Genomic DNA, 15199 nt, shown 5'->3' on the forward strand with positions numbered 1-15199 from the left:
TGAGGATTTGAGACTCATGAAACCATCCTAGTATCAGCTATCACACTTGCTGGACAATTATGCCCTGCATCAGAGTTATTTTACAGTTATAGAGTAGGCAAAGCTAAGCCTCTGCAATGGAATCTTATAGCAAATGAGAAATGTATATAACAGCCAGTTCAAACTGGAACAGTCAAGATCAAAGTGTAGTTCAGAGGAGGGGTGGGGCTTAACTTAGAATGATGCTGATTGGATGACCTTTACATGTCACATCCTGTCTTGATGACTCACACCAGAGTAGATGGTTTCTTCCTCTCTCTGTTCTCTCCTCTGTCTCCTGGGCTTGGTACGCTTCTTGTCGGTGAACTTCAGGGCAGTGCAGTTCAAGGCATCATCGTCAACGTGGAGCTATGGGGATGAAACACAGACTCCCTCAATTCAAACGCTATGTCAAAGCTAATGCTGTAATATTTAGCTTTAATACTTTTATCCAGTCTCACTTTTGATACAGCAATTCTGCTAACCTGTAGGTTTGAGGTGTTGGCATGAGGATTCCCATACTGGCTTTGCTGAGAAGGGGTCCCCACTAAAAGACAAATGACAAAACCTGTAAAACACTTGAAACCTGTTACTGTTTACTTATTAAAAGGCTTACTACCATGTCTTATGTTCTTCTTAATTAAGAAATTACATCAGAGTACCTGTAAATAGGTTGCTGTGTGTGTGATGGGGTCCTAGTGGCTTGACAAGAGAAAAAGCTGTTCATCACTGCAACATAAGGATGCCTGAATATGGCCTAAATAAATACATTCAACTTCCTTTGTCTTGATTGTTGTTAAATGCTTTATTCATCTTATCACAAGTAAGTCATTGTCAAATGAGAGTGGCAAAGAAGCAATGCACCTAATTCATTACAGTTACAGCTAATAAAGTTAACAATTAAGGCTGTGTCATTCATCCATTTCTACTGTCTGATCCCAGAGTACACCATCTCTTCCTCCGTGTTGCTTCTGTGTCTTCTAGACCTGTTCTTCTTGTTGCTCAGATTCAGAGCTACATAATGGAGACTGTCTGCATCTTGGGCCTGTGAAGAACAATAATAAAATGGAGGAGAATATTACTATATGTTTTTATTGTAACCCCTTTCACTCTTCTTTATATGGTAATTCAACATAAGGAATTCTATTTACCGCTGCATCTGAATAAGAGACTGCTGGACCTCTTGTCTGAGAGACGGGTCCTGAAAAGAAAGAGAGAAAAGATAAAGGTACAACTCCTTCTTCAAATACAGACACATCTGGTGATGTGAAAGAAGAGCAACTTCTATGGACTTTACCTGCTACATACATCATTCATTTATTTGTTATGGACTTCACTTACCTCTACACTGCAGACACTTTCTCTTGTTCATCTTGTAGATGATGCTACCAAGGACAATGATCAGGATGAACGAGAGACCCAATGCTGCACTCAGGCAGTACACCAAGAGAAGAGGGTCTGCGCCATTGTCTGGGAAAATAAATATGATGATTGAAGTATAGTAACTATATGGATGATTGCACGTTTTCTTATGTGATCTAAATAACTAGTACTGGATACAGTTTGATTACGCAATAGTTATGAACAAAACTGGACGATGTATCACGTACCCTTAGTCTCCAGCCTAGTCGAGTTCCAGAACAGTATCTCCCCACATGAGGCCACTGCACAGAAGTAAGTCCCAGCATCAGAGAGGCTGAGGTTCCTCATGGGGAGGTTGTAGACACAGCTCTGCGTAGGAGACCCAGCCTCAGGGCTCTTCTCACACTGATCATTACTGTCTCCATGAGTTTAAATGATTCCTGGATGGGATTCTCCTGAGCCATTTCTGAACCAATACACACTGTGTTCTTCTGCACAGGTCTCAGTGTGTATTGTACAGTTCAGAGTCACAGACTCTCCTGGCTGGACTGACTCAGACACAGGCTGCTGTACAACTGTCTTGCTGTTGGATCCTTAACCTGAAAAGAAGCATCATGTCAATAACACTTTTGATTATCTAGAAATTCAAATTCAACTCTGGACCTTAAAGTCAGTTCCACAGCTTTTTTCATTGTTCCCCTCTAATCAGTGACTGATTTAGACCTGGGACACCAGGTGCGTGCAATTAATGATCAGGTAGAACAGAAAACCATCAGGCTCCGGATCTCGTAGGGTAAGAGTTGAATACCCCCGAACTAGAACATTCCTACCTCACGTGTTGTACCATGATATCATCTCATTATGAAAATTCATTCTAAAAGAGGCAGTACATTTTGTTACTGCAATTATTCAGTCCTATAGCTATGCTTCTACTACCTTTATCTATAAATACACATTTTAGACTTTCTGAAAATAAGAACTATCTCTGTACCTTTTACAATGAGAATTGCTCCATCTTCAAAGTGCACCATGTTGTTATAAGCATTTACACAGTAGTATGTTGCTGAATCAGACAGTTGCATGTCTGAGATCCTTTGGTGGTCTATTCCTTTGCCACTTTGCACTGAGAAGCGAGGGTTATCCTTAAACTCATGGTAAAACGTTTTATCACTGTTATACTTATAAAAGGTTGCTAAGATTCGAGGAAATTCTCACAATGTTTGCTGGTACCCCAATAATTGAATTCCCATGTTTCCGTCATGGAAGTAATGCAAAGTTACCGTATCTCCAACGTTGGCTGACACGAGGTGTATCGGTGAGGATTGTGCCGCAGTTAGAAGATCTAGAATATTCAGAAACATATTATTTAGACAAATATATTAGCAGTTACAGTGCATTCGGAAAGTCTTCAGAACATTTGACTTTTTCCACATTTTGTTACGTTACAGCCTTATTTTAAAATTGATTAAATAAATGTTTATCCTCCTCAATCTACACACAATACCCCATAATGACGAAGCGAAAATAGGTTATTAGAATGTTTTGTTTTTCAGTCGCAGGGACTGGGAGACCACACTGCGTGCACAATTATTAGGCACATTGTATTCCTCGTGATTAATTTTATTGTTGAACAAAAACAATGCTCTCAGTCAATCCAAAATGTTATTGAATCTCAAACCTGAATGTTTAACAAAGGAAAAGTGAGTTTTGTCTTTCTCAGGGAAATATATAAGTGTGCACAATTATTGGGAAACTATTAGTATGCAGAATTATTAGGCAACTAAATTACAAAAATAATTTCTCTCAACTCACTTGTTTATTCTCAATTTTTAGAGTAAGTGTAACAGATAAGTAACACAAAATGATAATTATATAACATTTTTGGCCTTTCAAAAATATTCAGTGACCAATATAGCCACCCTTATTTTCAATAACTGCCATGAGCCTTCCATCCATGGAGTCTGTCAGTTTCTTGATCTGTTCATGATCAATTTTTGCTGAAGCAGCAACCACAGCCTCCCAAATGCTGTTCAAAAAGGTGTATTGTCTTCCATCACTGTAAATCTCACATTTGAGAAGGGCCCACAAGATCTCAATAGGATTTAAGTAAGGTGAGGAAGGGGGCCAGGTCATTATTCAGGCATCTTTGAGGCCCTTGCTGGCTAGCCAAGCAGTGGAGTACTTGGATGCATGTGATGGAGCATTGTCCTGCATAAAGATCATGGCCTTCTAGAATGCTGAGGACTTCTTCCTGTACCACTGTTTGATGAAAGAATCTTCCAGAAACTGGCAGTAGGTTTGGGAGTTGAGTTTCAGTCCATCTTCAACCCGAAAAGGTCCAACTACCTCATCCTCAATGATAGCAGCCCATACCAGTACCCCTCCTTCACCTTGCTGGCACCTGACTCAAAGTGGTGCCCTGTGTCCATTACTGATCCAGCCACGGGCCCATACATTTGGTCCATCAAGAGTCACTTTCATTTCATCTGTCCATAAAACCTTTGAAAAATCTGTCTTCAGGTATTTCTTTGCCCAATCTTGACGCTTCAACTTGTGAATCATATTCAGTGGTGGTCTTGTTTCAGTCTTCTTGACCTTGGCTATGTCTCTGAGCACTTGACACCTTGTACTTCTGAACACTCCAGGTAGGTTGCAGTTCTGGAATACGGTGGCACTGGAGGATAATGGGTTCATGGTAGTTTGACGTTTAATTCTTCTCAAGTCTTTTGTAGTTAATTTGCGCCTTTTCTTCCCCATGCGTTCTTTGCGCCCCAGTTGGCTTTTCGCAAACAAAACGTTTAGCTATTTAAAGAGTGTCGCATCCGTCTGAAAGGCATTTTACATTTTTGGCTTTTCAGTGTCAGTAAATTTCTTTTTTGGCGCATTTTACCTGAGGTAATGAGGCTGGCTAATAACTATGCACACCTTGATATAAGGTGTTATTCACTTTCGCAAACACCCTCCCTCATTACACGAATACATATCACCTGAAAATGAGTAAATCCAATAAGCATTGAAGTTTATATGGTTTGGAGTTCGAAAATGTGAATAGAAACAATGATAAGATCAGAATACTCACTAGCCTAATAATTGTGCACGCAGTACAGTCAGGATCGAGGGAAAGAAGAACGGAGCAAAGTACAGAGAGATCCTTGATGAAAACCTGCACCAGAGCGCTCAGGACCTCAGACTGGGACAAGGTTCACCTTCCAACAAGACAACGACCCTAAGCACACAGCCAAGACAATGTTGTCTCTCTGTTGAACTCGATGGTTCTATTGTGAAGTTATCCAGGGGTGTAAGACTCCTCCAGAGGTCACAATGTCATTTGTAGTAGAGCTTTTCTGTCTTGGAGTGCTCGTTAGACTAGATACCTCAGGTGTACCACACGGTGGTGAGAGGGGTCTGTTCCCTACATTACATACACAGCTGCAGAATGTGAATATTTGGTCTAGTCTTTACCTTCTTCACTCGTTGAGAGTTTCAGAGGGTTTTACCATTTTCAGCCGTGTAGCTACCGCTCTACGCTGTCTGATCTTGTAGTTTTAACCATTTCAACGTCTGGACCACGGCCTCACGTTCTCTGGTCAATTGTAAATTATTGGTGAGGCCTTTAAGCACTCTGGCCTTGGAGGACTTCCGTCATGTTGACACGAACTGTGAGCTCACTTGGGCGTGTCTCCTGAGAGACGGGGTTTGGCTATCTGTCAGCCATGTGCCGTGCTGATCTCACACCATTGATCCTCAACCAAGGAGGATGGGAACTTGTTCTCTGTATGGGGGAGGGGGATGTGAGTGTCGTGCGATCAACACAACTAAATGAAGACAACTCATTACAGAGGAGCGATGACGTGAATAAAAAGGTTGTGTGCCTTATGCAACTACTCACTGGAACTCAATACAAAAAATGACACGTAAATACATGAGCCATTGTCTTCGTCATATAGAGATCATTCTGCTACCCATTTAATTTGGAATGATTGTGTGGCTCCTCCTGGTAACTAAGCTAGACATATGTCTATTTTACACCATTTTAAAGACAAGACTCTCGTTAACCTGTTGGGATAGGGGGCAGTATTGGCACACCCGGATAAAAAACGTACCCGATTTAAACTGGTTACTACTCTTGCCCAGAAACGAGAATATGCATATAATTAGTAGATTTGGATAGAAAACACTCTAAAGTTTCTAAAACTGTTTGAATGGTGTCTGTGATTATAACAGAACTCATATGGCAGGCCAAAACCTGAGAAGATTCCATACAGGAAGTGCCCTGTCTGACAATTTGTTCTCCTTCTGTAGCATCTCTATCGAAAATACAGCATCTGTGCTGTAACGTGACATTTTCTAAGGCTTCCATTGGCTCTCAGAAGGCGCCAGAAAGTGTAATGGGGTGTCTGCTGTCTCTGTGCGAAGAACAGCAGGAGAATTTGTTAGTGGTCAGCCTGGGAACAGTGAGACTGAGAGGCGCATTCACGAGAATTCTCCATGTTTTTCTTTCATCCTTTGAATGAATACAACTTCGCCCCGTTGGAATATTATCGCTATTTTACGAGAAAAGTAGCATAAAAATGGATTTTAAACAGCGTTTGACATGCTTCGAAGTACAGTAATGGAATATTTAAAAATAAATTGTCATAAAATGCGCTCGCGCGTCACCCTTCGGATAGTGACCTGAACGCATGAACAAAATGTAGCTATTTGATTATAACTATGGATTATTTGGAACCAAAATAGCATTTGTTGTTGAAGTAGAAGTCCTGGGAGTGCATTCTGACGAAGAACAGCAAAGGTAGTCCAATCTTTCTAATAGTAATTCTGAGTTTAGGTTGTCCCAAACTTGGTGGGTGTCAAATTAACTAGCCTGTGATGGCTGGGCTATGTACTCAGAATATTGCAAAATGTGCTTTCGCCGAAAAGCTATTTTAAAATCTGACACCGCGATTGCATAAAGGAGTTCTGTATCTATAATTCTTAAAATAATTGTTATGTTTTTTGTGAACGTTTATCATGAGTAATTTAGTAAATTCACCGGAAGTTTGCGGTGGGTATGCTAGTTCTGAACATCACATGCTAATGTAAAAAGCTGGTTTTTGATATAAATATGAACTTGATTGAACAAAACATGCATGTATTGTATAACATAATGTCCTAGGAGTGTCATCTGATGAAGATCATCAAAGGTTAGTGCTGCATTTAGCTGTGGTTTTGGTTTTTGTGACATATATGCTTGCTTTGAAAATGGCTGTGTGATTCTTTTTGGCAGGGTACTCTCCTGACATAATCTAAAGTTTTGCTTTCGCTGTAAAGCCTTTTTGAAATCAGACAATGTGGTTAGATAAAGGATAGTCTTGTTTTTAAAATGGTGCAAAATAGTCATATGTTTGAGAAATTGACGTTTTTGCATTTTTGAGGTATTTGTAATTCGCGCCTTGTAGTTTCTGGGCAGGAGTAGTAACCAGATTAAATCGGGTACGTTTTTTATCCGGCCGTGAAAATACTGCCCCCTTTCCCGAACAGGTTAAAAAAGAGAGTTTGAGACAACTGCAAGTGTTAGTCAATTGAATGTACTCTATGCATGCTATTATGCACATCATGTAATCAGGATGCAATGTCCCTGCAAACCTACCAGTGAATATTGAAGAATATGAGTGAAAATCAAACAATACATTTAAATTACAGTGAGTTAATGTTTTATTTGATCTAAAATGCACAACTGTATCACATCAGGAATGTAAAAAGGAGTATGGCAAAATACAAGCAAGTGAACCAATGTTCACTGTGTTCTCAGTGTGTATTGTACAGTTCAGAGTAACAGAGTCTCCAGGCAGAACTGAGCACAGTCATGTTTTTGGAACCTGAAACTGACAAAAAGGTCAATTAACCAATAGAATTTCTAGAATATCACGATAGTAAGTGTTCTAGCTGATCATTTGTTCAAATAAAATCTGATTTAGAGAATTTCTTATATTTACACAGTAATATAAAAAAATCTGATTTAAAAAACAAACTTTCTCTCCACCTTTTTTCAATGAGAATGTCTCCAAACTCCATCTTATTGCTAGAAGAGCTCCCAGAGTAGTGTTAACCCTTGCAAGGCTGCCGGCCAAGATGGCATCCCTAGTTGCTTCCAAAGAGCATGCGCAGACCAGCTGGCTGGTGTGTTTACGGACATATTCAATCAATCCCTATCCCAGTCTGCTGTTCCCACATACTTCAAGAGGGCCACCATTGTTCCAGTTCCCAAGACAACTAAGGTAACTGAGCTAAACGACTATCGCCCCGTAGCACTCACTTCCGTCATCATGAAATGCTTTGAGAGACTAGTCAAGGATCATATCGCCTCCACCCTACCTGACACCCTAGACCCACTCAAATTTGCTTACCGCCCCAAGAGGTCCACAGACGATGCAATCGCAATCACACTGCACACTGCCCTAACCCATCTGGACAAGAGGAATACCTATGTAAGAATGCTGTTCATTGACTACAGCTCAGCATTTAACACCATAGTGCCCTCCAGACTCGTCATGAAGCTCGAGATCCTGGGTCTCGACCACATCCTGTGCAACTGGGTCCTGGACTTTCTGACGGGCCGCCCACAGGTGGTGAGGGTCGGAAACAACATCTCCACCCCGCTGATCCTCAACACTGGGGCCCCACAAGGGTGCGTTCTCAACCCTCTCCTGTACTCCCTGTTCACCCATGACTGCGTGGCCATGCACGCCTCCAACTCAATCATCAAGTTTGCAGACGACACTACAGTGGTAGGCTTCATTACCAACAATGACGAGATGGCCTACAGGGAGGAGGTGAGGGCCCTTGGAGTGTGGTGTCAGGAAAATAACCTCACACTCAACGTCAACAAAACAAAGGAGATGATTGTGGACTTCAGGAAACAGCAGAGGGAGCACCTCCCTATCCACATCGACGGGACAGTAGTGGAGAAGGTGGAAAGTTTTAAGTTCCTTTGCGTACACACCACGGACAAACTGAAATGGTCCACCCACACAGGCAGCGTGGTGAAGAAGGCACAACAGCGCCTCTTCAACCTCAGAAGGCTGAAGAAATTTCACAAACTTTTACAGATGCACAATCGAGAGCATCCTGTCGGGCTGTATCACCGCCTGGTATGGCAACTTCTCCGCCCACAACCGTAAGGCTCTCCAGAGGGTAGTGAGGTCTGCCACTGCCTGTTCACCCCGCTATCATCCAGAAGGCGAGGTCAATACAGGTGCATCAAAGCGGGGACCGAGAGACTGAAAAACAGCTTCTATCTCAAGGCCATCAGACTGATAATAACATTGAGTGGCTGCTGCCAACATGCTGACTCAAATCTCTAGCCACTTTAAGAATTAAACATTCGATGTAATAAATGTATAACTATTCACTTTAAACAATGCCTCTTTATATAGTGCTTACATACCCTACATTACTCATCTCATATGTATATACTGTATTCTACACCATCTACTGCATCTTGCCTATGCCGTTCGGCCATCGCTCATCCATATATTTATATGTACATATTCTTATTCATTCCTTTACACTTGTGTGTATAAGGTAGTTGTGAAATTGTTAGATTTACTTGTTAGATATTACTGCATGATGGAAACTAGAAGCGAGGGTTATCCTTAAACTCATGGTAGAATGTTGGGTTCCTTTCAAACTTATTCACAGTTGAGAAGAGCTGAAGTGTATCTCCCAATGTTTTCTTGTACCAAGAGAACAATACTGCCATGTCACTTTCATGAAAGCAGTGCAAAATCACTGTGTCTCCAACGTTGTCTAACATGAGACCATTCTCTTGATGTATGGATGAAGACTCAGTTCCAGCTAGCACATCAACTAGAGAACATGAAAACATATTAACTATGCTATAGGTTACCCCAAATACAACTTTAGATTGTCAAACTGTATAGAACAATAATGGGATACCTTGTGTCTCCAAATCAAGAGTGGACATCAACAGAGAAATGTAAAAGATTGACTTACCAATCTCTACGAGAAGTGGAAATATATGAAACAGTGTGATCATCTTTAAAGTTGTCATCCACTTCACAATTTGTCTTGAGTGGAAAAACTCTACTGCTATGTACAACACTTCCAAAATGGAGTTACAGGTGATTTGTCGAACTGGACACACATGTTTGTTGACCCCTCATTCAGGCACACCCATGTCTTTCTCATGTGTATAGTACAGCTCTGTCTCACAGATTATCCTGGCTGGACTGACTCATAATAGTTGTTTTATAGGTAGATTCTGATCATTATAGATTTATTACAAATTAAGGACTTATTATTGAAGTTTGGCATCCCTTATTCTTTATCAATGCAGCTACTGTAATATAAGAGATTCATAGTTGCGAACTTTTTGGAACATGCATGCTTTGACACTGTCATTCCCTACGGCTTCAATCACCACATAGTCACTTCACTTCACCTCACTAAAATCATCTATGGAAAAAACACAGCAAACACAATATGGTAGTCTTCTTTTAGTGATCTCTCATTCAGGATTTACACTCAGTAGAACAGATGGATAGAATGCCCTCCCATGATAATGTTATTGAGTAGGTCCATGGTTCTCTTGGCCTAACATCACACCTAAAATCAGGTTTTGTATTTGACTAAGAACTATTGATCACTATGTCAAATTACATAATAAATATCTCATTATGTATTTTCACAGATTTCAGTTGACTATGAAAAGATGCCTCATCAAAGTTTAGTTTACTTTCAAGAGTTAGTTTACTGTTGCTTACTAAAACGGTTAACTTGAAGAGCAAGTGGAATATAGACCAAGTTCAGTATGAGACGTAACAGCTTTGAGACATCCAGCTGAAAACCACACAAAGAGAGAAACAGAGAGCGAGAGTGGGAGAGAGAGCGAGAGAGAAAATGGTCCTCTGTGCAATAGGCCAGCAGGCCCTAACAAAGTGTAGATACAGACCACAGAGTACCTGTAAATAGGTTGTTATGATGAGTGTGAGTGTCACGTCCTGACCAGCAGAGGGAGTAATTGTATTAGTTTTGGTCAGGGCGTGGCAGAGGGTTTGTGTTGTGTAAGTATTTCTATGTTCTGTCTAGTTTAGTTTTTCTATGTTTAGGATTAGGTGTTGGACTCTCAATTGGAGGCAGGTGTTTCTAGTTGCCTCTGATTGAGAGTCCTATATAGAGGTGTGTGTTTGGTTTGGTTATTTTGTGGGTAGTTGATTTTGAACTGCTGTATGTATGTACTTAGCCTGTAAAACTGTCGGTCTGTCGTTATCTTTTTTGTTTATTGTTTTTCCGTGTTCACGTTTATTTAATAAATTATCATGATGAACATGCAACCCGCTGCGTATTGGTCCACCTTTTCTGACAGTGATTTTAACATATCGTCAGATGAAGGAGAAGACTGTGACAGAACTACCCACCACAAATGGACCAAGCAGCAGAGGAAGGAGCAACAGGTGGACTTTGAGGAGCAAAGGGAATTTGAATTGGACCAATGGGAGAAATGGACATGGGAACAGATTATGGGCGGAGAGGGCCCAGGGAGAAAATGGCGCGAAGACCGGGAACGCTACAGGGGAACACGACTGGCGTTTAAGCCGGAGAGGCAGCCCCCAAAACATTTTTTGGGGGGGCACACGGGTAGTTTGGCAGGGCCAGGATTGAGCCGCAAGCCAAATCTCCGTGCTTATTGGGGGCAGCCTATTATTAGTCAGGTCCCGTGCGTTGGAGTGATGTGCACGGCGTCGAGGCCTAGTATTCACAGGCCGGTGTGCGCGGTACCTGCGCCCCGCATTTGTCAGGGGAAAGCGAGCATCCAGCGAGGAAGGGTGGAGCCGGTGCTGCGCTCGAGACCGCCAGTGCGCCTTCACGGTCCAATATATCCTGTTCCCGCTCCACGCACTAGCCCTAAGGTGTGTGTTTCCAGTCTGGCAGATCCAGTACCAGCACCACGCACCAGGCTTCCAGTGCGTCAGCCCAGTCCGACTCGTCCTGTTCCCTTTCCCCGCACTAGCCCTGAGGTGCGTGTTCCCAGGCTGATACCTCCAGTACCAGCACCACGCATCAGGCTTCCAGTGCGTCAACCCAGTCTCACTCGGCCTGTTCCCGCTCCCCGCACTAGCCCTGAGGTGCATGTTCCCAGGCTGATACCTCCAGCACCACGCATCAGGCTTCCAGTGCGTCAACCCAGTCCGACTCGGCCTGTTCCCGCTCCCCGCACTAGCCCTGAGGTGCGTGTTCCCAGGCTGGTACCACCTCTACCAGCCCCACGCACCAGGCCTCCAGTGCGTCGGCCCAGCCTCAAGAGCCCGGCACCAGTGTGCAGTCCAGAGTATCCGGCACCAGTGTGCAGTCCAGAGTATCCGGCACCAGTGTGCAGTCCAGAGTATCCGGCACCAGTGTGCAGTCCAGAGTATCCGGCACCCGTGTGCAGTCCAGAGTATCCGGCATCAGTGTCTAGTCCGGAATCGAGGGAGACTGCCTGCGACCCGGAACCGAGGGAGTCTGCCTGCGACCCGGAACCGAGGGAGTCTGCCTGCGACCCGGAACCGAGGGAGTCTGCCTGCGACCCGGAACCGAGGGAGTCTGCCTGCGACCCGGAAGCGAAGGGGTCTGCCTGCGACCCGGAATCGACGGAGTCTGCCTATGACCCGGAACTGGGTGAGTCTGTCTGCGACCCGGAAGCGAAGGGGTCTGCCTGCGACCCGGAAGCGAAGGGGTCTGCCTGCGACCTGGAATCAACGGAGTCTGCCTATGACCCGGAACCGGGTGAGTCTGTCTGCGACCCGGAACCGAAGGAGTCTACCTACGACTCGGAACTGAAATTGACTAACTGTGTGGTAAATGAGTCTGCCTACAGCATGGAAAGGAGGGAACCTGCCCACGAGCCACAACTTGAGTCTGTCTACGACCCGGACCCCAATGAGTCTGCCTACAACCTGGAGGGCAGGAGGCCAGAACCAGAGCCACCTCCAGGATAGGTGGGTTGGGGAGGGGGGGGTGTAGCACAGTGCCGTCGTTGACGGCAGCCACCCTCCCTTCCCTCCCTGTAGTTTAGGGGGATTTTTCTGTTTGTTTTTGGGATTTTCTGTGTTTTTCTTTTGAGGTGCATTCAGGGTCTGCACCTTTAGGGGGGGTACTGTCACGTCCTGACCTGCAGAGGGAGTAATTGTATTAGTTTTGGTCAGGGCGTGGCAGAGGGTTTGTGTTGTGTATGTATTTCTATGTTCTGTCTAGTTTAGTTTTTCTATGTTTAGGATTGGGTGTTGGACTCTCAATTGGAGGCAGGTGTTTCTAGTTGCCTCTGATTGAGAGTCCTATATAGAGGTGTGTGTTTGGTTTGGTTATTTTGTGGGTAGTTGATTTTGAACTGCTGTATGTATGTACTTAGCCTGTAAAACTGTCGGTCTGTCGTTCTCTTTTTTGTTTATTGTTTTTCCGTGTTCACGTTTATTTAATAAATTATCATGATGAACACGCAACCCGCTGCGTATTGGTCCACCTTTTCTGACAGTGATTTTAACATATCGTCAGATGAAGGAGAAGACTGTGAAGGTGAGGGGGTGTTAGTTGCATGAGAAGAGAAGAAAACTGTTCAACCCTACAACTTAAAGTGGAACTGACATAGTTTAAACTACTTCGCAGAAATCAAACAAACAGATAATCATAATATCAGATCAAAATATCAATATCGCACTTCATGCTTCAAAACCATCTTTATAACAGGTTTTAAAAATAGGTTCTACTTTACTCAAAATTACATTACGTAGAGTAAAGCATTGTTATCAGAATTAAAATGATGTATTCAATGCATGATTAATAAAATTCACCAATAAATCGCTAAGTTGTCTGATAAATATTGCCAGGTTGTAAATCACAGCTAGTAATGTTACATTGTTTGCTGCCTCCAGCCATTTAGGGGATGAACTGTTTCAGTTTCATGCAGTTGGAGTGCAGCATAACTTGAATGTACTGCAAAGACTGAGTCCAAAATAAAAAATGTTTTTACAGCACTAATTTTGCAGTGTAACTGCATTTAGAGTACAGTATATATATTCCAATATGTTGGAGAAAAACAAACGAAAAGGGCAATGATTGGCAATCTCAACACAATAAATCTAGCTATGCAGTAACGTTATGTGGCTAAGGCTTTAGCTTATTTTTATGTAGGCCTACTTATTTAGGAAGCTAGCTGTATGTCTTGAAAGCTAGCCAAGCAATGTAGCTAGCTAAAACATAAAATGGCACAGAGCCTTGAACTGTAGCTAGCTAGCTGCTGGAAGAATGTTATGTTATCACCTGGACAAGTGCCCGAGTGGCAGACCCCCCCGCCACCCCGACAATTTCTTTCTGCTTCGGTGGCTACAGCTATTGGGATTATCTTTCAAGAAATACAACTAACTAAACTAGTTACCCATTTACTCAAACTTGAACGACTGTTAGCATATCTCTTAGTTGGCAATCAAAATGTATTTGTCATCGATCAAATGAGCAAGCAGAAAAGCTGTAAATCCCATTCACTTGTTAAAACATGGGTTATTATGTGTTACGTTGGTATGAAGAGATTCGGTAGACAGGCACAGGAATGCGTAATAGGGTTTTTTATTAAGCCCAAATTACATCGTGCTGTGTAAAGGAACGGGGACGAAGACCAAACAAACACATAACAAAACACAGGGTAGAAACCCAAAACAAAAGAGCAAGGAGTACCTATGTCACGCTGGTATAAATGATTCGGGAGACAGGCGCAGGAATGCGGAATAGTTTTTTTTAATGTACCCAAATTACGACGTGCCATGTAAAGGCACGGGACGAAGACCAAACAAACACTATACAAAAACACAGGGTTGAAACCCAAACAAAAGAGCGAGGATTACCTCGAATAAATAACACATGCGCACAATGATTAACACATGGGACGAGACGTGTAATCATCTGCGCAATCCAGAATAGCACGAAGGCCAAAACACAGCGCAGGGACTCACACGCATCAACGGACATTGTAACAATAATCGACAGGACAATAGTAAACCAAGGACACACTTATACAAGTACTAATTACTGGGAATAGGGGCCAGGTGTGCGAGATGAAAGTTCCGGAGGGATCCGTGACATTATGGGACTATGGGCAGGCTGCAGGAGGCTGTGTAGTCTACTATTCCCCATCGTATTCACAGTGCAGTTTTGGCTGTCAACTACACGCTTATTAAAGTGACTAGTGTTCCATTCGTTAACGTGGCCAGTGATTTCTTGTATATGCCAGTAGGCAATAGACTCTAATGTGCTAGTGATGGCTGTTTAACAGTGTCATGACTGGCCTGTTCGGGTCAGGTTACAGTGGATCACAGTCCTACAGAGATATCTCTCACTCCCATGGAGGGGGAGAGGCATAGAGGGATTGGTGGGGGGGGGGGGGGGGGGTTTATGACACCTCACGCCCATTGTAAATCTTAAGGCAGCAGACGAATCCTTTGTCCTCTCAGTGTGGAGGATTGGAATGTATGGTGGGCCTATGGAGAATCTACCTCAGAACGGTAACATGCAATAAATGTACTTATATTTCATCAGCCAAAATGGTGGTAACAATGATAGATGGAAAATGAAAATGAATGTCGTTTTTGTTATGTTATTAAAAGTTAATGACAACTTTTTAATGAAAACATTGTAACTAGTAGAGTTTTCATAGTATGTACACAATGTTTTCATACTGTGCGTTGTGTAGAAAATATCCAGATCAAAGAGAATGTTTTTGGAACAATGAACTTTGATTTTAGTTGTATAACGAGACCATCCATAGTACATTTTAACCTGTTATGGCTAG

General features: G+C 42.8%; 1 pseudogene; it reads right to left on the reverse strand.

Annotated features, from left to right (window-relative positions):
* Positions 1–943: 943 nt before the first annotated feature.
* LOC106577676 (uncharacterized) lies at positions 944–9433 on the reverse strand (annotated as a pseudogene).
* Between the last annotated feature and the right edge of the window lie 5766 nt (positions 9434–15199).

Source organism: Salmo salar, chromosome 18 (genome assembly GCF_965601325.2).
Source record: "Salmo salar chromosome 18, fSalSal1, whole genome shotgun sequence".
NCBI classification, from domain to species: Eukaryota; Metazoa; Chordata; class Actinopteri; order Salmoniformes; family Salmonidae; genus Salmo; species Salmo salar.